The sequence below is a fragment of the Oncorhynchus clarkii genome, chromosome 21 (genome assembly GCF_045791955.1).
Source record: "Oncorhynchus clarkii lewisi isolate Uvic-CL-2024 chromosome 21, UVic_Ocla_1.0, whole genome shotgun sequence".
In the NCBI taxonomy this organism is placed as follows: Eukaryota; Metazoa; Chordata; class Actinopteri; order Salmoniformes; family Salmonidae; genus Oncorhynchus; species Oncorhynchus clarkii.
Window position 1 is genome coordinate 25,075,545 of NC_092167.1, and position 23,257 is coordinate 25,098,801.

At 43.4% G+C, this 23,257-nt stretch overlaps 1 pseudogene; it reads left to right on the forward strand.

Annotated features, from left to right (window-relative positions):
- Positions 1-1,970: 1,970 nt before the first annotated feature.
- Positions 1,971-20,406, forward strand: LOC139379173 (N-alpha-acetyltransferase 40-like; annotated as a pseudogene).
- The last annotated feature ends 2,851 nt before the right edge of the window (positions 20,407-23,257 follow it).

Sequence of the window (23,257 nt, forward strand, 5' to 3'; positions counted from 1 at the left end):
TGGCCATGGTGTAGAGTTTGGAATCTGATTGATTGATTGCTTCTGTGGACAGGTGTCTTTTATACAGGTAACAAGCTGAGATTAGGAGCACTCCCTTTAAGATTGTGCTCCTAATCTCAGCTCGTTACCTGCATAAAAGACACCTGGGAGCCAGAAATCTTTCTGATTGAGAGGGGGTCAAATACTTATTTCCCTCAATAAAATGCAAATCGATTTATAACATTTTTGACATGCGTTTTTCAGTTTTTTTTTGTTGTTATTCTGTCTCTCACTGTTTAAATAAACCTACCATTAAAATTATAGACATAATTTATTTGTCAGATGTACAAAATCAGCAGAGGATCAAATACTTTTTTCCCCTCACTGTATATTACCACTGGTGGAAATATATTTTCGTCTGTTCAGCTGTTCGATCCTTTGGGGTGAATAAACTTGTTTGGAGCTTCTATAGAGTCTGTGAATTTCTTACTCTGATATTTAGAACCTAACAGCTGTCGCTGCGAGCAGGGTTCACCACAATTTACAGTCAAACTAGAGATTCAGAATCAGTGAAACAGGAGCCGGCATCAGAAACAAGGTAGGCACAGTTCCTACACCTGTTATCACTAATTCTGACATCTTGGGGAGATGAGTCATAGGCTGAACCAATTACAGGATACGCACCTAGAAAGCCTGAGCTTATTCAGTAGTCCCACATTCTATTACGACTGGTCGTAGCCTTAAAGAGGGTAAGTCCCGAGCAGGATAGATTCTGTGGAGGGTAAATCTCTTAGAACCAGGGTAAGTCCCGAGCAGGATAGTTCCTGTGGAGGGTAAACCTCGTAGAGAGAGGCTAAGTCCTGAACAGGGTGGTCCTGTGGAGGGTAAATCCCTAGTGTAGTGATTTATGAGCCAGACATGTAAGGAGGGTGAAAGTCTCAGCCGCAGTGGCCATGAGGCAGTATAGTGAGTGTGTGTGTGTGTGTGTGTGTGTGTGTGTGTGTGTGTGTGTGTGGATGGATAAAGTGTCATGCTTGTGTACTAGGATATAAGGTTGCCTATGAATTCTAAAGGAGAGCCACATTCAGGGTTAAAAGAAAAACAATAAGATGTTCGAGCTGTTTGATTTGGGTGTATTAGCAGTAGAAATAAAGAGAGGTTGGTTTTATGCCCTGATGGGGCGGGGAACCATGACAGGTTATGTGGACATAGGAAGACAATTGTGAATAATTTTGGTCATGTGTGTTATCAACAACTGTGATTTTAGAGGCGTCACACTGGAATAAGACATTAGGTCATTCATATTCTCCAGTAATACATGTGCAGACGCTATAGTATTGGTTCTAATACAAGGTACTAAGTGCTGTGACCAGTCAATAGGCACAAATACCATAACTATTCTCCGGGGAAGTGGGTAGCGCGCCGTTGGAAAATAGTTAATAAAAGGCGTGTATTAGAGCCGGGAGTGAAGAAACCTAAACACACTGGACACCGTCGGGAGAGGTTTCGGTATAATAACTATTGAAATAGTGACAGACTATTAAGACCTGTAAAGTGGGGCTAGAGGATTTTAATAAAGCCATGGAGGCACTGAAAGAAGCGCACAAGCGTTCTACCAATTCGGCTCGAATATGGGAAAAATTTAGCAAACAATAAAATTGGGCACCTTTTACCTGCTGACGTAAAAAAAAATTGCAAGCTCAAAATTGCAAGTGTTTTGATGTCTGCGTTTTATCAACAGAAGAGTATAACCGATAAAAACAAAATTAGTAGATGTACTCACCTGCAAAAAGACTGGGTACGTGAGTACATTGATAGAATTTGTACGCCGGCTTTGATGACAGGTTTGAAACCTGTCATCAAAACAGCAATTGTGGGGGTAGTGGATGAAATAGAGCAGGATGCTGTGAGAGTGGAATATAACTCCGCTCACGTCGCAGACGTGTGAGGGGTTAATATGGCCACAGTGAAAGTCACTAACAGTGGTTTCAATGGCCAAGGTAAGACAAAGAAACAAAGCGAAAAAACATCAAAGCATAGGGAGATAGATCCCTGTTTTATATGTGGGGCCGTTGGTCATTGGAAGAATGAGTGTAGAGTGGGAATGGGGCTTGCTGCAGTCGGAGGAAATGCTGCCATGCAAGCATTTGCCTCTTTTTCAAAAGAGCAGCAACAAATCCTCTTGAATAGAGCGGGACAGGAAAATGTTACATAGCAGTGTATAGCCTCGGTTAGATTAATAGTGGTTCATAGAGATTACGTTTTTTATGTGAGGGGAGACGTAGAAGACCACGTCTTACACAACTTTTTAATAGATGCGAGGGATCAAATATTGTGGATTCCTTATGATGAGAAATTGGCTAAATTCGCCACAGGAAAAAGTGTTTTGGGTTGAAGAATCTAGGCGAAATGCCAGGGGGATGGATTCTGAAGAGGTAACAAATTAAAATGATCTGGCCAAACACTCCTTGCAAACTCCGATAACCTTGGGGGTTTTTAATCTCATGAGACATTCTATGTTGTTTTATTCTGAAATGCATTTTTAGAATGGACAACAGGGAGGAGGAGTCATGAGGAATTAGAGTGGAGTTAAGTGTGAGTAGTTGTTAATAGAGTTAAAGAAGCAATTATGTCAAGCGACAGTAGTACATGCTAAATAAATGATACATAAATGATGGGGTCGATTAAAACAAACATTTAATGATTGAAGTAAGGACAGTGGATTCACCATTATAATGTTTGGTTTATAATTAATACTTTTGGATGACTGATTAAGATGTAGCATAGAGTGTTGGGCCAGTAATCAAAAGGTTGCTGAATCGAATCCCCGAGCTGACCCCCCACGTAAATTACATAAATTGACAATGCATGTGAAACTGTTTAGGGCCGTTAGCAAAATAATCCCTGGCTGCCGCTCAAATGAATGTGAGACAGGTAAAGATTTCATTCATAACCAAGATGGCATACCAGTTCAGACGTCTTTTGTCCTCGTCTAGTCGTGTCCTGTATATATATATATTTACAACTTTTTTCACATACATTTTATTTTTATTTTCCATCAACTCATCTTCAAAACACTCTCCTGCAACCCGCCTCACCAATTTATATTTATAAAAAAGTATTATTTACCTCAAATCTGTAATCCTCCAAGAAGCTAGCCAGAAACTCCAAGAAGCTAGCCAGAAACTAGCCAGAAACTAGCCAGGAGCTAGCCAGAAGCTAATCCAGAAGCTAGTTAGCTTCTTTACTGGCAAATCGTTAGTATTCAGCTAACCACGGTTTGTGGTCATCAGCTATCCTTTAGCTCGAAAATCTATCGGCAGTTTTGTACGGCGCAGCGCGGCTCGGAACGGAACATACCGGACCAATTTTTCTCTCCATGTCCCTGGATTTCAACTGCTCTCTGGACATTCATACCCGGATCTCACAGCTAGCTAGCTGCTATCCGTGTGACTATCGGCTTTCGTCGATTCCGGAGCAAACATCAATTATTCCGGAGCTAGCCAGCTCCGTCAATCACTCCTGAGTTCCATCAATCACTCCTGGGCTGCAGTCACCTATCCGGACCCGTTTTACTGCCTACGCGGAGCCCCACCGGGCCTTCACAACTGGACTGCCGACGTTATCTACCCGAAGGAGATCCGGCTGGCTCCTCCGTCGCGACGTTACCTGAACGCCCATCTGCGGCCTGCTAACCGTTAGCTGTCTTACCGGCCGCTATCTGAATAGACCTATCGGACAATTTATTTATTTTTATTATTATTATGTTTTCTTCTTGGGCCTCTATAACTATATCTATTGTTCTTATTTTTGTTGTTGTTGTGTGATTTGGATTAATCCCCTCTACCACACGGAACCCCACTAATCTACTGACGGAACGCAAGAGGTGGCTAACAACAGACCTCCATCTTATGCTAGCTTGCTACCGATGGCATGGCTAGCTGTCTAAATCGCCGTGACCCCCAACCAACCTCTCCACTCACTGTACCCTTTTGATCACTCGACTAAGCATGCCTCTCCTTAATGTCAATATGTCTTGTCCATTGCTGTTCTGGTTAGTGTTTATTGGCTTATTTCACTGTAGAGCCTCTAGTCCTGCTCACTATACCTTATCCAACCTATTAGTTCCACCACCCACACATGCAATGACATCTCCTGGTTTCAATGATGTTTCTAGAGACAATATCTCTCTCTTCATCACTCAATACCTAGGTTTACCTCCACTGTATTCACATCCTACCATACCTTTGTCTGTACATTATACCTTGATGCTATTTTATCGCCCCCAGAAACCTCCTTTTACTCTCTGTTCCAGACGTTCTAGACGACCAATTCTTATTGCTTTTAGCCGCACCCTTATTCTACTCCTCCTATGTTCCTCTGGCGATGTAGAGGTGAATCCAGGCCCTGCAGTGCCTAGCTCCACTCCTATTCCCAGGCGCTCTCTTTTGACGACTTCTGTAACCATAATAGCCTTGGTTTCATGCATGTTAACATTAGAAGCCTCCTCCCTAAGTTTGTTCTATTCACTGCTTTAGCACACTCTGCCAACCCGGATGTTCTAGCTGTGTCTGAATCCTGGCTTAGGAAGACCACCAAAAATTCAACATTTTTAGACAAGATAGAACTGCCAAAGGGGGGGCGGTGTTGCAATCTACTGCAAAGATAGCCTGCAGAGTTCTGACCTACTATCCAGGTCTGTACCCAAACTATTTGAACTTCTACTTTTAAAAATCCATCTCTCTAAAAACAAGTCTCTCACCGTTGCCGCCTGCTATAGACCACCCTCTGCCCCCAGCTGTGCTCTGGACACCATATGTGAACTGATTGCCCCCCATCTATTTTCAGAGCTTGTGCTGCTAGGCGACCTAAACTGGAACATGCTTAACACCCCAGCCATCCTACAATCTAAACTTGATGCCCTCAATCTCACACAAATTATCAATGAACCTACCAGGTACCTCCCCAAAGCCTTAAACACGGGCACCCTCATAGATATCATCCTAACCAACTTCCCCTCTAAATACACCTCTGCTGTCTTCAACCAAGATCTCAGCGATCACTGCCTCATTGCCTGCATCCGTAATGGGTCAGCGGTCAAACGACCTCCACTCATCACTGTAAAACGCTCCCTGAAACACTTCAGCGAGCATGCCTTTCTAATCGACCTGGCCGGGGTATCCTGGAAGGATATTGATCTCATCCCGTCAGTAGAGGATGCCTGGATATTTTTTTTAAATGCCTTCCTAACCATCTTAAATAAACATGCCCCATTCAAGAAATTTAGAACCAGGAACAGATATAGCCCTTGGTTCTCCCCAGACCTGACTGGACCTTAACCAACACAAAAACATCCTATGGCGTTCTGCATTAGCATCGAACAGCCCCCGTGATATGCAGCTGTTCAGGGAAGCTAGAAACCATTATACACAGGCAGTTAGAAAAGCCAAGGCTAGCTTTTTCAAGCAGAAATTTGCTTCCTGCAACACTAATTCAAAAACGTTCTGGGACACTGTAAAGTCCATGGAGAATAAGAACCCCTCCTCCCAGCTGCCCACTGCACTGAAGATAGGAAACACTGTCACCACTGATAAATCCACCATAATTGAGAATTTCAATAAGCATTTTTCTACAGCTGGCCATGCTTTCCACCTGGCTACTCCTACCCCGGTCAACAGCACTGCACCCCCAACAGCAACTCGCCCAAGCCTTCCCCATCTCCTTCTCCCAAATCCATTCAGCTGATGTTCTGAAAGATCTGCAAAATCTGGACCCCTACAAATCAGCCAGGCTAGACAATCTGGACCCTTTCTTTCTAAAGTTATCTGCCGAAATTGTTGCCACCCCTATTACTAGCCTGTTCAACCTCTCTTTCGTGTCCTCTGAGATTCCCAAACATTGGAAAGCAGCTGCGGTCATCCCCCTCTTCAAAGTTGGGGACACTCTTGACCCAAACTGCTACAGACCTATATCTATCCTACCATGCCTTTCTAAGGTCTTCGAAAGCCAAGTCAACAAACAGATTACCGACCATTTCGAATCTCACCATACCTTCTCTGCTATGCAATCTGGTTTCAGAGCTGGTCATGGGTGCACCTCAGCCACGCTCAAGGTCCTAAACGATATCTTAACCGCCATCGATAAGAAACATTACTGTGCAGCCGTATTCATTGATCTGGCCAAGGCTTTCGACTCTGTCAGTCACCACATCCTCATCGGCAGACTCGACAGCCTTGGTTTCTCAAATGATTGCCTCGCCTGGTTCACCAACTACTTCTCTGATAGAGTTCAGTGTGTCAAATCGGAGGGTCTGCTGTCCGGACCTCTGGCAGTCTCTATGGGGGTGCCACAGGGTTAAATTCTTGGACCGACTCTCTTCTCTGTATACATCAATGAGGTCGCTCTTGCTGCTGGTGAGTCTCTGATCCACCTCTACGCAGACGACACCATTCTGTATACTTCCGGCCCTTCTTTGGACACTGTGTTAACAACCCTCCAGGCAAGCTTCAATGCCATACAACTCTCCTTCTGTGGCCTCCAATTGCTCTTAAATACAAGTAAAACTAAATGCATGCTCTTCAACCGATCGCTACCTGCACCTGTCCAACATCACTACTCTGGACGGCTCTGACTTAGAATACGTGGACAACTACAAATACTTAGGTGTCTGGTTAGACTGTAAACTCTCCTTCCAGACCCATATCAAACATCTCCAATCCAAAGTTAAATCTAGAATTGGCTTCCTATTTCGCAACAAAGCATCCTTCACTCATGCTGCCAAACATACCCTTGTAAAACTGACCATCCTACCAATCCTTGACTTTGGCGATGTCATTTACAAAATAGCCTCCAATACCCTACTCAACAAATTGGATGCAGTCTATCACAGTGCAATCCGTTTTGTCACCAAAGCCCCATATATTACCCACCATTGCGACCTGTACGCTCTCGTTGGCTGGCCCTCGCTTCATACTCGTCGCCAAACCCACTGGCTCCATGTCATCTACAAGACCCTGCTAGGTAAAGTCCCCCCTTATCTCAGCTCGCTGGTCACCATAGCATCTCCCACCTGTAGCACACGCTCCAGTAGGTATATCTCTCTAGTCACCCCCAAAACCAATTCTTTCTTTGGCCGCCTCTCCTTCCAGTTCTCTGCTGCCAATGATTGGAACGAACTTCAAAAATCTCTGAAACTGGAAACACTTATCTCCCTCACTAGCTTTAAGCACCAACTGTCAGAGCAGCTCACAGATTACTGCACCTGTACATAGCCCACCTATAATTTAGCCCAAACAACTACTTTTGCTCCTTTGCACCCCATTATTTTTATTTCTACTTTGCACATTCTTCCATTGCAAAACTACCATTCCAGTGTTTTACCTGCTATATTGTATTTACTTTGCCACCATGGCCTTTTTGCCTTTACCTCCCTTCTCACTTTATTTGCTCACATTGTATATAGATATATATATGTGTAACTCTGTGTCGTTGTATCTGTCGAACTGCTTTGCTTTATCTTGGCCAGGTCGCAATTGTAAATGAGAACTTGTTCTCAACTTGCCTAACTGGTTAAATAAAGGTCAAATAAATAAATAAAAAATAAAAAAAGAGAGAGAATAGCCAAGGAGTCCAGTAGCCTAAGGGTTGTGCCACTGGGAACCTCATGAAGAGCTGAAAGGAATGGACAGGTATAGGCCTAAGCAATATGGTAGTAACTTCAACATGATAGGAAGAATACTCACTTCCATTTTACTTATACCTATCCAATCCTTACAGATCTACAGTGCCATGCAGGGGCCAGATCATTGTTGTTTCTGGACAGGCCGTTAGTCATTCCTGTGTAACCAAAACAGTAGTAGCCTGAAAGCCATAACAGAAATTGTCATTCATGTAATTAATTTCATGCACTGACCTGCCTCTCTCCACAAATGCCATCTCTAGTTGCGAGACAGATAACCCCAAGACAAAGGGTTGTGGGCGGGGCTTACTAACGGGACTGTGTGTGTGTGTAAAGAATACACTAGAGGCCTGTAGAAAACTCTCAACATATGGATGTCCACAACCATATCAAGGGATCTTGTAGGTGCACATAGCAGTGCACATAGCCAATCATAGCAAATGGTTCCTGTGTGGCACAGTGGTCTAAGGCACTGTATCTCAGTGCTAGAGGTGTCACTACAGACCCTGGTTTGATTCTGAGCTGTATCACAACTGCCTGTGATCAGGGAGTCCCAAAGGGCAGCGCCCAGTGTCGTCCGGGTCAGGGAAGGGTTTGGCCGGGGTAGGCTGTCATTGTCAATAAGAATTTGTTCTTAACTGTCTTGCCTAGATAAATAAAGGTAAAAAAAAATCTATAATGATTAGCTATTTAAATTATCAATGTATTCAACAGCAGCAGTTTCATGTTCTGTAATTAAGGTTTAAGTGTAGAAATTAATCATTTTTTACTCGAAAATGCATGATGAATAATTATGGCAAGGCAGTAATTAATTTACACGTTTTAATGGTCCATCCATGCTAATGTTCACTTGTCGAACTTCTCCAAATCGCGTCTTGTGGAGCACCGCCACCTTGTGGCCAAATGAGGCATTGTACAACCCATGAACGACCCGAAGATCAAAGATGAAAAGTTATAATAAATTAAATTTTAAAACGTTTATTTCGCCTATAATAAACAGCCTTAATGCAAGATCTTAAATAAGAAAATCGTGTTATGTTTGTTGGAGGGAACATATTTCTACCCACTTAGTTACATATTGCTGTAGGCCTAAGTGGCATCATGAAAGTTTGGATGTTGCCACACACATACCTACTTGTTAACAAAATGAAGGAAGTTTCCTTTAAAACTATTCATAAATATTATCCTGCCAACCACTCACTATATGAAGAAGTTTAAGGAAAACATCAACTCAAATAGTTCATTTTGTAATGGCCACCCAGAAACATTGTTGCATCTTTTTTGGCATTGTATTCATGTCAGTTGATTTATAATTGAACACATTTATGAAGATCTTACACTATTGTGGAGGGATGTACTTCTTGGATTCTTTACCTACGATAGAAATAAGCTGAAACATTTTTATATAATTAATTTCATTATTCTTTCCGCCAAATTTCATAAATGTAAATTTACAAACAAAACACCACGTTTTCTTACCTTACAAAGAGAAATTGAACTGTATTTTAAGACAGTTAAATACTCTACTAGCAACGTTTAATTTCGCCGATTAACGTTAATGTAAGCAATCGTGGGCATATTGTTATTTGTAGCCAGTTGAGGTAATGCGGTAGTTCGCTTGCTAAATATCTAGCAACGCAATCATTTTACCTAATCTTGCCCCACTCAAGAAACAATATTAATTTGGCGAGCTAGTTCGCTATATCAATACAACAGCTTGCAAGATAGCTAGCTAGTTTCTTCAAGGCGGACGTTATAATACAGCAATATGGGGGTGAGTTTTGACCGTCTGTCCGTGTATTTGTGTGAAAAGGTGAATGCTTCCATCAAACAAAGACAGCGTCCAGAATCACGACCCAGTGAATGCGTGATGGAGAGACCACGGAATGGATGACTGGCAGGCACACCGTTATTAACCAGCTCCAAAATAACCTATTTTGTGATTGTTTTAACCATCCTTTGCACTGGTTTTATTTGGTCCAGTGTTGCCCCATTGCAACGCTCTCCCGTGCAGTGTGTTTGTTTTCAGGTGTGGTGCTACCTGAACTTGGTAGCCACGTAACTAGCTTGATATGAATACATTTTCACAAAGGCTTCTTTCTCATTGTTCCGTACTAGTCGAGATTAGGCAATGTGGGAGGCTTGAGAAGTAGTAAGTAACCTGATGATTTTTAAGTCACGTTTTACAACCTACATCTAGCTGGGGTAAGAAGTCGCTAACTAACTTTACCTACCTAGCTGTTTGTTTGTTAGCCAGCCAACTTTTTGTTTGCTGGCTAACCAGCTGTCTGTTTGCTAGCTGTTTGCTTGCTTGTTTGCTAGGTAGCTAGCTAGCTGTTTACTAGCTGTTTGTTTGCTAGCTAGCTTGTTTGCAGGCATGCTTGCGCGCTAGCTGTTTGCAGGCATGCTTGCGCGCTAGCTGTTTGCAGGCATGCTTGCGCGCTAGCTGTTTGCAGGCATGCTTGCGCGCTAGCTGTTTGCAGGCATGCTTGCGCGCTAACTGTTTGCAGGCATGCTTGCGCGCTAGCTGTTTGCAGGCATGCTTGCGCGCTAGCTGTTTGCAGGCATGCTTGCGCGCTAGCTGTTTGCAGGCATGCTTGCGCGCTAGCTGTTTGCAGGCATGCTTGCGCGCTAGCTGTTTGCTTGCTTGCTTGCTAGCTGTTTGCATGCTCTTTGCTTGCTAGCTGTTTGCATGCTTGCTGTTTGCATGCTTGCTTGCTTGCTTGCTTGCTTGCTAGCTGTTTGCTTGCTAGCTGTTTGCATGCTTGCTTGCTTGCTTGCTTGCTTGCTAGCTGTTTGAATGCTTACTAGCTGTTTGCATGCACGCTTGCTGCTTGCTAGCTTTTTGCATGCACGCTTGCTGCTTGCTAGCTTTTTGCATGCACGCTTGCTGCTTGCTAGCTGTTTGCATGCATGCTTGCTATTTGCATGAATGCTTTCTTGCTTGCTTGCTAGCTGTTTGCTAGCTCTTTGCTTGCTTGCTGTTTGCATGCTTGCTTGCTTCCTAGCTGTTTGCATGAATGCTAGCTGTTTGCATGCTCTTTGCTTGCTTGTTGTTTGCTTGCTTGCATGCTTGTTTGCATGCTTGCTTGTTTGCATGCTTGCTTGCTAGCTGTTTGCTTGCTAGCTGTTTGCATGCTTGCTTGCTAGCTGTTTGAATGCTTGCTAGCTGTTTGCATGCATGCATGCTTGCTTGCTTGCTTGCTTGCTAGCTGTTTGCTTGCTTGCTAGCTGTTTGCTTGCATGCATGCTTGCTTGCTTGCTAGCTGTTTGCATGCGTGCATGCTTGTTTGCTAGCTGTTTGCATGCGTGCATGCTTGCTTGCTAGCTGTTTGCATGCGTGCATGCTTGCTTGCTAGCTGTGTGCATGCTTGCTTGCTAGCTGTGTGCATGCTTGCTTGCTAGCTGTGTGCATGCGTGCATGCTTGCTTGCTTGCTTGCTAGCTGTTTGCATGCATGCTTGCTTGCTTGCTAGCTGCTTGCTTGCTAGCTGTTTGCATGCTTGCTTGCTTGCTAGCTGTTTGCATGCTTGCTTGCTTGCTTGCTAGCTGTTTGCATGCTTGCTAGCTGTTTGCATGCTTGCTAGCTGTTTGCATGCATGCTTGCTAGCTGTTTGCATGCATGCTTGCTAGCTGTTTGCATGCTTGCTTGCTAGCTGTTTGCATGCTTGCTTGCTAGCTGTTTGCATGCTTGCTTGCTTGCTAGCTGCTTGCATGCTTGCTTGCTTGCTTGCTAGCTGTTTGCTTGCTTGCTTGCTTGCTAGCTGCTTGCATGCTTGCTTGCTTGCTTGCTAGCTGTTTGCTTGCTTGCTAGCTGTTTGCATGCTTGCTTGCTTGCTAGCTGTTTGCATGCTTGCTTGCTTGCTTGCTTGCGTGCATGCTTGCTTGCTAGCTGTGTGCATGCTTGCTTGCTAGCTGTGTGCATGCTTGCTTGCTAGCTGTGTGCATGCGTGCATGCTTGCTTGCTTGCTTGCTAGCTGTTTGCATGCATGCTTGCTTGCTTGCTAGCTGCTTGCTTGCTAGCTGTTTGCATGCTTGCTTGCTTGCTAGCTGTTTGCATGCTTGCTTGCTTGCTTGCTAGCTGTTTGCATGCTTGCTAGCTGTTTGCATGCATGCTTGCTAGCTGTTTGCATGCATGCTTGCTAGCTGTTTGCATGCTTGCTTGCTAGCTGTTTGCATGCTTGCTTGCTTGCTAGCTGCTTGCATGCTTGCTTGCTTGCTTGCTTGCTAGCTGCTTGCATGCTTGCTTGCTTGCTTGCTAGCTGTTTGCTTGCTTGCTTGCTTGCTAGCTGCTTGCATGCTTGCTTGCTTGCTTGCTAGCTGTTTGCTTGCTTGCTAGCTGTTTGCTTGTTTGCATGCTTGTTTGCATGCATGCTTGCTTGCTAGCTGTTTGCTTGTTTGCATGCTTGTTTGCATTGCTTGCTTGCTAGCTGTTTGCATGCTTGCTTGCTTGCTTGCTTGCTTGCTTGCTTTCTTGCTTGCTTGCTGTTTGCATGCTCTTTGCTTGCTTGCTGTTTGCATGCTTGCTTGCTTGCTTGTTTGCATGCTTGCTTGCTTGCTTGCTGTTTGCATGCACGCACGCTTGCTTGCTGTTTGCATGCACGCACGCTTGCTTGCTGTTTGCATGCACGCACGCTTGCTTGCTGTTTGCATGCACGCACGCTTGCTAGCTGTTTGCATGCACGCACGCTTGCTGTTTGCTTGCTTGTTTGCATGCACGCACGCTTGCTGTTTGCTTGCTTGTTTGCATGTTTGCTTGCTTGTTTGCATGTTTGCTTGCTTGTTTGCATACTTGCTTGCTGTCTGCTTGCTTGCTTGCTTGCTTGCTTGCTAGCTGTTTGCTTGCTTGCATGCTTGCTAGCTGTTTGCATGCTTGTACAGCGCAGGTCAGACCTTCATTACAGGAATCATAAGCATGGTTTTAGCCTCCTAAAAAAGTTAACATTTTATTTGTCGTATTGGTGCGAGCTGCACATTCTACATAGCCACCTGACATGTAGTATGTGGCTCGCACCTATACGATCAATTACAATTTTACTCACACAGTCAAGTCAAAGGGTCGACTAAATGGTCTGTCTGGAGCCTTGGACTGCCAGGAGTTTTTCCTGACCATGCGACTGACTGACTGGAACTCAAACACACTTCTCTCTCTCACAGTTGGATGACCCTCTGGCTGCTTTCCCCATCTTTAAAAAGTATGACAGAAACGGATAAGAGATTCTCCTCCTGTGCCTCTCCAGTGTGTGTGTGTGTGTGTGGCTGGCTGGTTGATAAACATCTGCTCTGTCTGGCTTATTGTGTGAGATTTATAGCTAACTACTCGTGTCCTGTCTCTCGCCTGTAGGTTGAATCTCCAGATAGTGTCCACCCTCAACCCTATCTCTGTGGAGTGGGCTTATGAACTAACCAGGACCAACATGCAAACACTGTAAGGAGGGAGGGTTGAGGGGGAGAGTGTAGGGATGAAATAAGGGAGAGGAGAGCACAGGGATGACAAATTGGAGGGAGGGAGTGTGTGTGTTTGTGTTAAGGATGTTAAAGGTTAAGTCTATAGGTTAATTTGCATAATTTAGTGGAATTAAATTGCTGTCATAAAACCGTGTCGGCAGTCGACCACATATTATTTTGCCGAAAATAGTAATGTACAGGAAAGTAGCTGGTAGCTCAGCGATTTGACATAGATACAGAATAGTGGGTCAATTTCTGAAACAACTAACACGAAACCCAAACACATGCGCCATCGTGCATACATTTATTTTGTCCCCCAAACGCGATCACGACACGCAGGTTAAAATATCAAAACAAACTTGTGCCATCTCCTCATTGGTTATACCCACGTGGGTGATTGAAAGACGAACTGTTTTGCCGGTTGTCGTGGTAATACTATGAAAGTGTCGATGCCAATCACCATATAAGTTCAAAGATGAAAAAGCCTGGGAGGAGAGAACTAGAAACGATTCGGTTGACCGTTTTATGCGTGGATTAATTTTCAGAGTAGAGGACCTTGTGCATTTCAGGTAAAATAACAACTCAATGTTTATATCCCAGGACAAATTGGCCTGCAACAGCAAGCTAGCTAAATAGGACATATTAGCTAGCAAGTGCAAGCTAACTAGCTATATTGCCATACATGTTTAATGCTTTTCGACCTGTCCCCAAATGAATGTCATTGGTTCAGTTTGTTTTGATATTTTAACCTGCGTGTCGTGATCGCGTTTGGCGTAGGGGGGCAAAATACATTTATGCACGATAGCGCACAATGGCACACGCGCGCAGCCGGTCTGGGTTCCGTGTTAGTTTTGTTGTCCAGAAACTAAAGGCACAATCCTAGTCATATTAACAGCCCATCCAAGTTGTTGCATATTTCAATTTTCCTTATAAGTTTCAAGCGGAAATGTTAATATTTTGTGACATGAAACCGCTTGCATGATCAGATGCGTCTTTTATACCAGTATTTTCTCGCAAATTGCATTTGAGCAAATGTTTGAACATTTTGTATTACATTATCTGCTTCATTAAAGTAGTAAATAATGAGACTTGCTATTGTCACATGTTTTTTTTATGCTCTTATTGGAAAATGAAGGTTCCTTGTACCCGTGTATAGTATTTTCTGTTGGTCAGGTATTTTTTACTGTTAATGGTTCATACCGGTTAATGGGGGTTGTTTAGGTGGCAGCAAAATTGACAGAAATTTGCTGCCCTAGTGTATATGTGAGTGTGTTGAACCTTTCCCTCTTGTAAGGATCAATAAAGTATTCTGCTGCTTCTGGGCTGCAGGTACGAGCAGAGTGAGTGGGGATGGAAGGAGAGAGAAAAGCAGGATGAGATGAATGACGAGAGGGCGTGGTATCTCCTGGCCCGAGACAGACTCCTCCCCCGTGGCCTTCTCTCACTTTCCGATTCGACGTCGAGTGCGGAGAGGTGCTATACTGGTAAGGGTTATGGTGGAGGGGATTCGATTAATGCCCCCGGTAAGCATTGATTGCATTATTGAACCATGAGCCAGGTGACCCGTTTTAGCCAACGGGAAGTCTTCCCCAAAACAAAAGGGATGGAGGTGGAGTAATGAGTGGTGTTCTGTGTTTTCACATGCAAACGTGATTGCTTTTGATAAAAACGCTTTATCGGCCTTCCCAATGAAAATGTGTTCGAAAATTCGAACATATATTTAATAGAAAAGAGATGTATGTTTCTGAACGATGCGTCATGCTGCCTTGCTAACATGACCGAGCACAAATTATTGTTCGATTTGAGAAGGGAGCGCCTTCCTTACTGCTTTTGCCTGTTCACGTCACGGGCCATACCATGGTGCACTGCGGTTCAGCTTAACCGAACTCCCTCAATGTCACCTTTTATGGAAAATGGAACTGATAGGGTGAATCTTGATTTATCGTGTCTTCCCTCCTCGTATACTTCTCCAAATCCATATGTAAAGATCCTAGGGTAGGGATCTCAGATCTTCTGCTCCAATGTGCTTTGAAAAGAAGACGAGTAGGAAGGAGACTGAGGAATCAAAGAAATACAGTTGAGTGGCACTACTATTGAAAGGGATTGTTGTCGAATGGTATTGCATATTGGGTTTCTTCTGGATGTTGTGTTCTTTTTTGTAGTTATGAGGTCCAGTTGGAGAGCAGAATAAGGAGGAAAGGACTGGGCAAGTTCCTCATCCAGATACTACAGCTCATTGCCAACAGGTACATATTATATATTAATATACACTGAGTGTACAAAACATGACCACTTTCTTAATATTGAGTTGCACCCCCCCCCCCTTTGCCCTCAGAACAGCCTCAATTAGTTGGAGCATGGACTCTACAAGGTGTCAAGCATTCCACAGAATGCTGGCCCATGTTGACTCCAATGTCTGGATATCATTTGGATGGTGTACCATTCTTGATACACATGACAAACTGTAGAGCATGAAAAACCCAGCAGCGTTGCAGTTCTTGACAAAAACTGGTGGGCCTTGCACCTACTACCATACCCCGTTCAAAGGCACTTCAATCTTTTGGCTTTTCCATTCACCCTCTGAATGGCACACATACACAATCCATGTCTCAATTAGTCTCAAGGCTTAAAAATACAGTGCCTTGCGAAAGTATTCGGCCCCCTTGAACTTTGCGACCTTTTGCCACATTTCAGGCTTCAAACAAAGATATAAAACTGTATTTTTTTTGTGAAGAATCAACAACAAGTGGGACACAATCATGAAGTGGAACGACATTTATTGGATATTTCAAACTTTTTTAACAAATCAAAAACTGAAAAATTTGGGCGTGCAAAATTATTCAGCCCCCTTAATTTAATACTTTGTAGTCGCTTGGGGTATGTCTCTATCAGTTTTGCACATCGAGAGACTGATATTTTTTCCCATTCCTCCTTGCAAAACAGCTCGAGCTCAGTGAGGTTGGATGGAGAGCATTTGTGAACAGCAGTTTTCAGTTCTTTCCACAGATTCTCGATTGGATTCAGGTCTGGACTTTGACTTGGCCATTCTAACACCTGGATATGTTTATTTTTGAACCATTCCATTGTAGATTTTGCTTTATGTTTTGGATCATTGTCTTGTTGGAAGACAAATCTCCGTCCCAGTCTCAGGTCTTTTGCAGACTCCATCAGCTTCCAGAATGGTCCTGTATTTGGCTCCATCCATCTTCCCATCAATTTTAACCATCTTCCCTGTCCCTGCTGAAGAAAAGCAGGCCCAAACCATGATGCTGCCACCACCATGTTTGACAGTGGGGATGGTGCGTTCAGGGTGATGAGCTGTGTTGCTTTTACGCCAAACATAACGTTTTGCATTGTTGCCAAAAAGTTCAATTTTGGTTTCATCTGACCAGAGCACCTTCTTCCACATGTTTGGTGTGTCTCCCAGGTGGCTTGTGGCAAACTTTAAACAACACTTTTGATGGATATCTTTAAGAAATGGCTTTCTTCTTGCCACTCTTCCATAAAGGCCAGATTTGTGCAATATACGACTGATTGTTGTCCTATGGACAGAGTCTCCCACCTCAGCTGTAGATCTCTGCAGTTCATCCAGAGTGATCATGGGCCTCTTGGCTGCATCTCTGATCAGTCTTCTCCTTGTATGAGCTGAAAGTTTAGAGGGACGGCCAGGTCTTGGTAGATTTGCAGTGGTCTGATACTCCTTCCATTTCAATATTATCGCTTGCACAGTGCTCCTTGGGATGTTTAAAGCTTGGGAAATCTTTTTGTATCCAAATCCGGCTTTAAACTTCTTCACAACAGTATCTCGGACCTGCCTGGTGTGTTCCTTGTTCTTCATGATGCTCTCTGCGCTTTTAACGGACCTCTGAGACTATCACAGTGCAGGTGCATTTATACAGAGACTTGATTACACACAGGTGGATTGTATTTATCATCATTAGTCATTTAGGTCAACATTGGATCATTCAGAGATCCTCACTGAACTTCTGAAGAGATTTTGCTGCACTGAAAGTAAAGGGGCTGAATAATTTTGCACGCCCAATTTTTCAGTTTTTGATTTGTTAAAAAAGTTTGAAATATCCAATAAATGTCGTTCCACTTCATGATTGTGTCCCACTTGTTGTTGATTCTTCACAAAAAAATACAGTTTTATATCTTTATGTTTGAAGCCTGAAATGTGGCAAAAGGTCGCAAAGTTCAAGGGGGCCGAATACTTTCGCAAGGCACTGTATTTATTTAACCTGTGTCCTCCCCGTCATCTACACTGATTGAAGTGGATTTAACAAGTGACATCAATAAGGGATCATAGCTTTCATCTAGATTCACTAAGTCAGTCTGTCATGGAAAGAGCTGGTGTCCTTAATGTTTTTTACACTGTGTATAATATGTATGTATGTATAGTAGTGTAGTATAATAGAGTGTGTATAATGAAGAAAAATATAAACGCAACAATTTCAAAGATTTAACTCAGTTACAGTTCATATAAGGAAATCAGTCATTTGAAATGCATTCAGTAGGCCCTAATCTATGGATTTTCACATGACTTGGTTTACAGATATGCATCTGGTCACAGATACCTTAAAAGTGGGGCCGTAGATCAGAAAACCAGTCAGTATCTGGTGTGACCACCATTTGGCTCATGTAGTGTGACATCTCCTTTGCATAGTTGATCAGGCCATTGATTGTGCCCTGTGGAATATTGTCCCACTCCTTTGCTATGGCTGTGCGTTGTTGCTGGATATTGGCAGGACCTGGAACACACTGTTGTACACGTCGATCCAGAGCATGTCTGGTGAGTATGCAGGCCATGGAAGAACTGGGACATTTTCAGCTTCCAGGAATTGTGTACAGATACTTGCAACATGGGGCCATGCATTATCATACTGAAACATGAGGTGATGGCGGCGGATGAATGGCACAACATGGACGTCAGGATCTCGTCACAGTATCTCTGTGCATTCACATTTCCATTGATAAAATGCAATTGTGTTCGTTGTCCGTAGCTTATGCCTGCCCATACCATAACCAGGCTTGGTTGGACATACTGCCAAAATCTTTTTAAAAACAATGACAAATTCACATTCAATTCTCTGGCAGCAGCTCTGTTGGACATTCCTGCAGTCAGCATGCCAATTGCACGCTCCCTCAAAACTTGAGACATCTGTGGCATTGTGCACATTTTAGAGTGGCCTTTTATTGTCCCCAGCACAAGGTGCACTGGTGTAACGATCATGCAGTTTAATCAGCTTCTTGATATGCCACACCTGTCAGTTTGATATGCCACACCTGTCAGCTTGATGGATTATCTTGGCAAGGGAGAAATGCTCACTAACAGGAATGTAATCAAATGTGTGCACAACTTGAAAGAAATAAGATTTTTGTGCGTATGGAACATTTCTGGGATCTTTTATTTCAACTCATGAAACATGGGACGAACACTTTACATGTTGTGTTTATATTTTTGTTCAGTGCATTTCCTCATCTAAGTAGTACAGCTCATTGTCAACAGGTTGGTACTGAACTATAGATGGAATTTCTATGCACTGAATGTCTATGATAACCACGCCATAGGAACACTAGAAGGCTCATAAGCTCCTCTGGAATGCAAAAACACTGGAGAGAAAAGAGCAGTAACAACTAGTGTTGTCACAATACCAGAATTTTGACTTCAATACCGATACCAGGTTTAGTATCACAATACTCGGCACCATCATGATACTCTACCAAAACGATACCATGGCAAAAACATAAAACATAAGGCATATTAGCCAAAGTCATTTGATTCAGACAGATAAACTCAACTACTGCTCTGTTAAATTGTTGGGCATCTTTTGAGTTCAATATCATTACAATTGCATTTTTTTACATAAGTTGTTTAGACAGCCATGTATGTATTAATTAATCAGTCATACAATAAATGTAACTTTGTTTTACCAATCTAACTACATAATGGTAGTCATCTCTATTGATAACCTGGGTAAATGTAGATTAAGCCTATCCACAATACAGGTGAATGCATATTCAATAAGAGTGTGCGCATGCTTTGTTTTGGCTGATTTCATGTGGCTGCAGATGACAATCTTTTTCCCTTCCATTTGTGACTTATTTTATTGTACTGATCAACAACATTTGCATAGAAGTAACTTCTTTTATAAAAATGTGTGCAATCACTTTAACCAGGAATGACATCATTCAAGAGGCATTCAGTTCGCTGAGGCAATAGATCATCTTTGGGAGAGACTTGAGGGAGACCGAATAAACTTTTTGGTGGCAATCAGCTTAGAAATCAGCATATTTTGCATTATGGTATTCATTTCACAAACTAAGTACTAGGGTATCGAATTGATGTTAGCTTTAGCTGTCAGTTAGCAAGGAAAGCTACTGGTATTTTCTTCCAGTGTAAAGTGTTTTAGCCTGTATGGCCTGTATTGTTTTGCGAACAGTAATTAATTTCAACATTTCTGCATGCCATGTCGTATTATTCAAATGTGTTAACTTCTGTGGGGTCATGAGTGGAAAGCTAAAACTATGCATCCTAGACTCCCAGTGCAGGCTGGAAATTAGTAAGTGGAGAAGGCACAGTCAGTGCACGCTATAATAAGAGGTCGGCTGCGCTAATAGACAGGCTTGAGACACATTTGACAGAAGTACCGAAAGTAACACAAATTCTTGTACCGAACCGTTTTTCATGTATCGAAACGGTACCGAAGTTTCGGTATACCGTGCAACACTAGTAACAACAAGCTATCTGAAATATTCAACCACCAAGCCCTATAGAAACTGAACATATTTCAATCTCTCTCTGGTCTCATTCTCCCACTCTATCTTTTCCCTTTCGTTCTTTTTCTCTCTCCCACCTCTCTCACCCCAGCATACAGATGAAGAAGGTAATGTTAACAGTATTCAAACACAACCACGGGGCATACCAGTTCTTCAGGGAAGCCTTACAGTGAGTCTCCATAGCTTTTCAACAGCTTTTCAGCATGTACAAACACATTATTATGATTATGTTCTTTAGAAATAACTGTTGGCACAGTACTGTAATCAATCCACTCCTTTCTCCATCTCTCTTGCCTCTCTTGCTTTCTGTGCATCTTGTCTTTCTCTCCCCACCCTACCCTCTCAATATCCACCTCCTCCCTCACCCCCTCCCAGGTTTGAGATCGATGACACCTCCCCTAGTATGTCTGGTTGCTGCGGTGACGACTGCACCTATGAGATCCTGTCGCGGCGGACCAAACTTGCTGAGGCCTCGGGTCACAGCCATGGGGAGGGGGGCTCTGTGGGGGCTGCTGCCACTGAGGGACATGCCTACATCCAGGTCCCATGCTCTAAAACCTCTCCCACTTTCCTAATCATGAGTCTTTACCGTTCCCCCCCAACGCCCAATTGTACACCCCCTGTAAGCCCAAAATTGACAGACCCCCGACCCCCTCTTTTCTGTCCTGTATCGCACCCCCCCCCCCCCCCCCCCCCCCCCACTTCCCTCGCCCCTCCATATTCCACCTCTTTCTTTTCCATTCTATTTCAGTCTTTGACAAGGCAGGAATCTGCTTGTGCCCCGTCTGTCCACCCCTCCCTTCTCTTCAACAGCTTTCTTAACAGTCCCAAGGCTCCATCTCAATAATCCTAACGCGTACTATTATGGATAGAGCAGTGTATTGGCCAAGCATTCTGAATGGTGGATGTTGGGACAAGAGCCGTACAAATGTATTTCTTAGTTTGATGAGGTATTCTGTAGATACTTTGCACCCCCTCGCTCTTTCGCTCTTTTTCTCCCTCGCTCTCTCATCACAGAAATACACAGAGCCTCTGATCAGTTTCAGTTTATTTTCTACAGTTTTAAAAATGCAATTGGATGTCAGGAAGACCCACTGTTGCCATGTTAAGACCCCTGGCTCCTCCCTAACAACCCCTCCAGTAGTTTGCATGGCAACCAAGTCACAAAAACATTTGTTTTTCTAGATTATCTTTTCAATAGATTTCACCACCCAGATGATTTAGGTCCTGAAATGGCACCATATTCCCTTTACATATACAGTGGGGCAAAAAAGTATTTAGTCAGCCACCAATTGTGCAAGTTCTCCCACTTAAAAAGATGAGAGAGGCCTGTAATAGGTACACTTCAACTATGACAGACAATGAGAGAAAAAAAATCCAGAAAATCACATTGTAGGATTTTTTATGAATTTATTTGCAAATTATGGTGGAAAATAAGTATTTGGTAAGTATCAACCACCCATGCCACGGCCTGTTCACCCCGCTACCATCCAGAAGGCGAGGTCAGTACAGGTGCTAGGACCAGATATTGAAAAACAGCTTCTATCTCAAGGTCATCAGACTGTTAAATAGCCATCACTAGCCGGCTACCACCCAGTTACTCAGTTACCCTGCACCTTAGATGCTGCTGCCCTATATACATAAACATGGAATCACTGGTCACTGTAATAATATTTACATACTGCTTTACTCATTTCATATGTATTGTGGTAAACCGTGGGGTGTTGGGTTGAGCGTGCAGAGATGTCCTACTTCTCTACGGTGGCTTGGTGTTGGTCTCTCCCGGTTCTCTCTGGCGGTGTGCCACCGTGCTCCTTTTATTTGGCCTCCACGGCTGGTTGACACTTTCCTCTAATTACCTCCACTTAGAGCTGTCCGTGTCGGGGTGCCCAGCTCCCGTATTCCCAGCAGAGGGAGCCAACGTCGCCTCAGTAGACCTCCTGGGATACCACAGTATATACCGTATTTTATTATTTGTATTGTTAGATACTACTACACTGTTGGAGCTAGGAACACAAGCATTTCTAAATATGTGTATGTGACCGATAACATTTGATTTGATATGAAAAGGTCCTGAGCGCTCTGTAGCAGGTTTTCATTAAGGATCTCTCTGTACTTTACTCCGTTCATCTTTCCCTTGATTCTGACTAGTCTCCCAGTCCCTGCCGCTGAAAAACACTCCCACAGCATGATGCTGCCACCACCATGCTTCATCATAGGGATGGTGCCAGGTTTCCTCCTTCAGGCCAAAGCCCAATCTTGGTTTCATCAGGCCAGAGAATCTTGTTTCTCATGGTCTGGGAGTATTTAGGTGCCTTTTTAGCAAACTCCAAGCGGGCTGTCATAAGCGTTTTACTGAGGAGTGGCTTCTGTCTGGCCACTCTACCATAAAGGCATGATTGGTGGAGTGCTACAGAGATGGTTGTCATTCTGGAAGGTTCAGCCTTACATTCTCCTGAAAAATGTATTGATAAACTTGGGAATTCATTTTTCCGTCAATGATAGTAAGCTGTCCAGGCCCGGAGGCAACAAAGCAGTCCAAACCATGATGCTCCCTCCACCATAGTTTACAGTTTGGGAAGAGGTTTTGATGTCGGTGTGCTGTGCCTTTTTTCTCGACACATAATGTTCTGTGTTCCTTCCAAACAACATAACTTTAGTTTCATTTGTCCACAGAAAGTAGCACTGTAGAACATCCAGGCGCTCTTTTGCAAACTTCAGACGTGCAGCAATGTTTTTTTCTGGACAGCGGTGGCTTCTTCCATGGTGTCATCCCATGAACACCATATTTGTTTATATTTTTTCGGATTGTAGACTCGTCAACAGAGTTGTTAGCATCTTCCAGAGATTTCTGTAAGTCTTTAGCTGACACTCTAGGATTCTTGTAACAGATTTCCTCCTCTTCGTCTGAGGAGGAGTAAGGATCGGACCAAAGCGCAGCGTGTAAGTGTTCATGATGATGTTTAATAAAACTCAGAACACTAAACAATAAATGACAACGTGAATTTACAAAACCGAAACCGTACCATGTGGCCCAAACACTCACATGGAAACAATCACCCACAAACCAACAGTGAAACCCAGGCTACCTAAGTATGATCCTCAATCAGAGATAACTAACGACACCTGCCTCTGATTGAGAACCATACTAGGCTAAACACAAAAAACAACATAGAAAAACAAACAGACTGCCCACCCCAACTCACGCCCTGACCATACTAAAACAAATAATAAAATAACAGAACTATGGTCAGAACGTGACAATTCTTCTTAACCTCACTGAGCATTCTGCGCTGTTCTCTAGCAGCCACTCCTAAGGAGAGTAGCAACAGTGCTGATATTACTCCAGTTATAGACAATTTGTCTTACCCTG